Raw genomic sequence first — 4,942 nt, forward strand, 5'->3', positions numbered from 1 at the left:
ATCAAATAGAAAAAAACTCTGAGAATTGACCTTTTCATTGAGCTTCCAGACAGTCTAATTGTAAGCATGCCTCAGAGATATTGTAGGTTTGGTTTCAGATTATTGTAATGAAGTAAATATTGCAGTAAAGTGAGTCACATGAATATTTTTGTTTCCCAGGGCATATAAAAGTTATGTTTACAGGCTGAGTGTAACATAACATTCGTGCCTATAATTGCAGCATTCAGGAGGCCACAGATTCCCCTCCTGTAATTCTAGCATGTTAGGGAGGCTGAGGCAGAAGGATTATTTGAGCCCAGGAGTTCAAGACCAGCTTGAGCAATATAGTAAGACCTCATCTCTGCAAAAAGTAAAAACGTTAGCCAGGTATGGTGGCACACACCTGTGGTCCCACGTAATCGGGGGGGGGGGTGAGGTGGAAGGATCATTTCAGCCCAGGAATTGGAGGGTGCAGTGAGCTGTAATCATGCCATTTCACTCCAGCCTGGGTAACAGAGTGAGACCCTGTCTCAAATAAACAAATAAAGTTATCTATCCAATGCATTGTAGTCTATTAAATGTGCAGTATCATTATAGTAATGGTGGTCACTAGCTTTGAAGCTGAAGCTTGGGGTGGCTGTGGCACTTTCTTAAAATAAGACAACAGTGAAGTTTGCCACATCAATTGACTTTTCCTGTCACTAAAAATTTCTCTGTAGCATATGATGCTGTTTGCTAGTGCTTTACCCACAGTAGAACATCTTTCCAAATTGGAGTCAATCCTCTCAAACCCTGCTGCTGCTTTGCCAACCAGTTTATGTAATATTCTAGATCTTTTGTTGTCATTTTAACAATGTTCACAGCATCTTTACCAGAAGCAGTTTCCATATCAACAAACCATAGTCTTTGCTCATCCAAAAGAAGCAACTCCTTACTTGTTCAAGTTTTACCCTGAAATTGCAGCAATTTAGTCACATCTTCAGGCTCTGCTTCTAATTCTAGTTCTCTTCCTATTTCTACCACATCTACAGTTTCTACACTGAAGTCCTGAGCCCTTCGAAGTCATCTGTGAAAGCTGGAACCAGTTACTTCCAAACTCCTGTGAATGTTGATATTTTGACCTTCCACAATGAATCATGAATGTTCTTAATGGTATCTAGAATGGTGAATCCTTTTCAGAAGGTTTTCAATTTATTTTGCCTGAATCCATCAGAGGAATCATTTTCTATGGCAGCTCTAGCTTTAGGAAATGTATTTATTAAGTAAGACTGAAAGTTGAAATTATCTTGGTCCATGGGCTGCAGAATGGATGCTGTGTTAGCAGGCATGAAAACAACATTAATCTCCTTGTACATCTCCATCAGAGCTGTCGGATGACCAGGTGCACTGTCAATGAGAAGTACTGTTTTGAAGGAAATCTTTCTATCTGAGACGTAGGACTCAACAGTAGGCTTAATATATTCAGTAAACCATGCTGTAAAGAATGTGCTGTCATCCAGGCTTTGTTCTTTCACTTATAAAGCACAGGCAGTTGATTTAGCATAATTCTTAAGGGTCTTGGGATTTTCAGAATGGCAAATGAGCATTGGCTTCAACCTAAAGACCCCAGCTGCATTAGCCCCTAACAAGGGAGTCCGTCTGTCTTTTGAAGCCAGGCACTAACTTCTCTAGCTATGAAAGTCTTGGATGGCATCTTCTTCCAGTGGAAGGCTGTTTCATCAACACTGAAAATCTTTAAGTGTGGCCATTTCCGTCAATTACCTTAGGTAGACCTTCCGGATAATTTGCTGTAGCTTCTGCATCAGCACTTGCTGCTTTACCTTGCACTTTTAGGTTATAGAGATGGTTCTTTTTTTAAATTTCATGAACAAACTTCTGCTAGCTTCCAACTCTTCTTTTGCAGCTTCCTCACCTCTCTCAGACTACCTAGAATTGAAGAGAGTTAGGGTGTTGCTCCCGATTAGGCTTTGGCTTAAGTGAATGCTGTGGCCGGTTGATCTTCTATCCAGACCACTCAAACTTTCTCCATATCAGTAATAAGGCTGTTTTGCTTTCTTATCATTTGTATGTTCGCTGGAGTAGCACTTTTAATTCACATCAATAAGTTTTCCTTTGCATTCACAACTTGACTGTTTAGCACAGAGGCCTAGCTTTTGGCCTGTCTCAACTTTTGATATGCCTTCCTTGCTAAGTTTAATTATAACAGCTTTTAATTTTAAGTGAAAGACATGTGACTCTTCCTTTCACTTGAACATCTGGAGGCCACTGTAGGATTATTAATTGGCCTAATTACAATATTAAGGTATACTGGGGAATAGGGAGGCCCATGGAGAGGGAGAGAGATGGAGTAATGGCTTATTGGTGCAGCAGTCAGAACACACGCAACATTTATTGATTAAGTTTGCCATCTTATATGGGTGCAGTTCATCGTGCCCCAAAACAATTTTAATAGTGACATGAAAGATCACCAATCACAGATCACCATAACAGATATAATAATGAAAAAGTTTGCAGTATCATGATAATTACCAAAATGTTACGTAAAGACATGAATTTAGCACATACTGTTGGAAAACAATGTCCATACACTTGTCTATTGCAGGGTTACCACAAGTCTTAAATTTGTAAAAAATGCAGTATCTAGAAAGTGCAATAGAGTTAAGTGCAATAAAATGTGGTGTGCCTGTAATGATAATCCCTGGAGAAGGGATTTTGGGGAGCCCCAAACCTCTTCTGTCCCTTCCAGTGGCTGCTAGGCTGTCGCTTTTGACAGCTACTATAGCTGTGAGGCTGTTGTTTTCCAAGAGGAGGATGGGATTAGGGCAAGTAAAATGCTCCAAAGTTCACTCTTCTTTCAAAGGTTCAGTTGGTTTTCTGGAATAATAGCTTCTAGCATTTCTGCAAGTCTTATTCAATTTCTAGAGTTCTGAAAATGTTGACTTGGACAACTTTTGAGGTCAGTGTTCTATTTTTGTGGAAGAACAGATTTCTGGAGGTTCTCAGCCATTCTGGATGTTGTCCCATTTTTAATTGGGTCACTTGTTTTCTTCTATTGGGTTTTAAGCATTTTTTAATATATTTTAAAAACAAGTCATTTATCATAGATCTATTTTGCAATTTTTCATCTGCACCTGTGTCTTGTATTTTCATTCTCCTGTTTCTTTCACAAAGCAAGTCTTTATTTTGTTGAGGTGAAATTTACATAACATACAATTAACCATTTTAAAGTGTACAATTCATTGCTGTTTAGTGCATTCACAATGTTGTGCAGCCACCATCTCTGTCTAGTTTTGAAACTTTCTCCTCATGTAAGAAGAAACCTCAAAATTCTTAAGTAATTACTTGTTTTCTCACCATCACCTGGCAACCACTAATCTACTTTTCTGTCTCTACGTATTTGTCTATTGTGGATATTTCATATAAAAAATTATACAATTAGTTATCCTTTATGTACAGCTTCTTACTCTGCACACTCTTTTTGAGATTTATCCTAGTTGTAACATATATTGATATTTAATTCCTTTTCACGTCTGAGTAATATTCCATTGCATGTATATACCACAATTCGTTTATCCCTTCACTCATTGATGGATATTTGGGTTGTCTCCACATTTTGGTTACTATGCTTAATGCTGCTATAAACATTCATGACCAAGTTCCTGTGAGGATTTATATTTTCATTTAGCTTGGGTATAAATCTGAGTAAAATTGTGGGGCCGCATGGTAATTTTTGTGTGTCACTTTTTGAGGAACTATCAAACTGTTTTCCAAAGTAGTTGCACCATTTTATATTCCCAATGTATAAGGGCTTCTATTTCTCCATATCTTTACCAAGACTTGTTATTTTCAGTTTTTTTTTAAAAATAAAACATAGTCATCCTCATGCATATAAAGTGGAATCTTGTGATTTTGATTTACGTTACCTTAATGACCAATGATGTTGAACATATTTTTATGTGCTTGTTGATTATTTTCATATATTCTTTTGAGAAACATTTATTCAAGTCCTTTAACCACTTTTAAATTAGATTGTCTTTCTGTTGCTAAGTTATGAGAGTTCTTTATATAGTCCACATATGAAACCGTTATCAGATATAAGATTTGCAGATATGTTCTCTCATTCAGTAGACTGTATTTTTACACATTTGATAGTGTTATTTGATGCACAGTAGTTTTAAATTTTCATAAAGTCTAATTTATCAATTTTTTCTTTTATTACAATGTTTTCAGTGTCAAATATAGAAATCTATTGTTTTCTTCTAAGAGTTTTATTGTTTTAGCTCTTATATTTATGTAATTAATATATTCTGTGTTAAGTTTTCTATATGGAGTAAAGCAGAAGTCCAACTTCATTCTTTAGCATGTGGATGTCCAGTTGTCCCAGCATCATTTGTTGAAAATACTTTTCTTTCCCCATTAAATGATCTTGGCACTCTTGACCTCTTGGCCGTAGACATTTGCGTTTATTTCCCGACTCTCAATTCTATTCCATTGTTGTGTGTGTAGAATGTATATATTACCATAGAGTTGAAACAAGTGTTAAAATTGACAAGTTTTAGTCCTTCAACTTTAGTCCTTCAACTTTTATTCCTTCAGCTGAACAGGTGTGCAGCTGTTCCAGGACTGTATCTTTTTTCAATATTGTTGTAGCTATTTGAGATCCTCTTCAATTCCATAGAAATTTGATGACTGTCTGTCCCATTTCTGAATAAAAGCTTGTTGGAATTTTTATAGGGATTACATTTGATCTGTAGATCACTAATGTTCCTAAAATTGCTATCTTAGGTCTTTTAATCTATGAATGAATGATGTCTTTCTTTTTTAGATCTTCTTTTTAAAAAAATGTTTTATAGTTATAATTTTATGAGTATTTTACCTCCTTTGTTACATTTACTCCTGGGTATTTTATTCTTTGGATGCTACTGTAAATAGAATTATGTTCTTAATTTTTAAAAGTTTAACT

Source organism: Cebus imitator, unplaced genomic scaffold (genome assembly GCF_001604975.1).
Source record: "Cebus imitator isolate Cc_AM_T3 unplaced genomic scaffold, Cebus_imitator-1.0 Scaffold92, whole genome shotgun sequence".
In the NCBI taxonomy this organism is placed as follows: Eukaryota; Metazoa; Chordata; class Mammalia; order Primates; family Cebidae; genus Cebus; species Cebus imitator.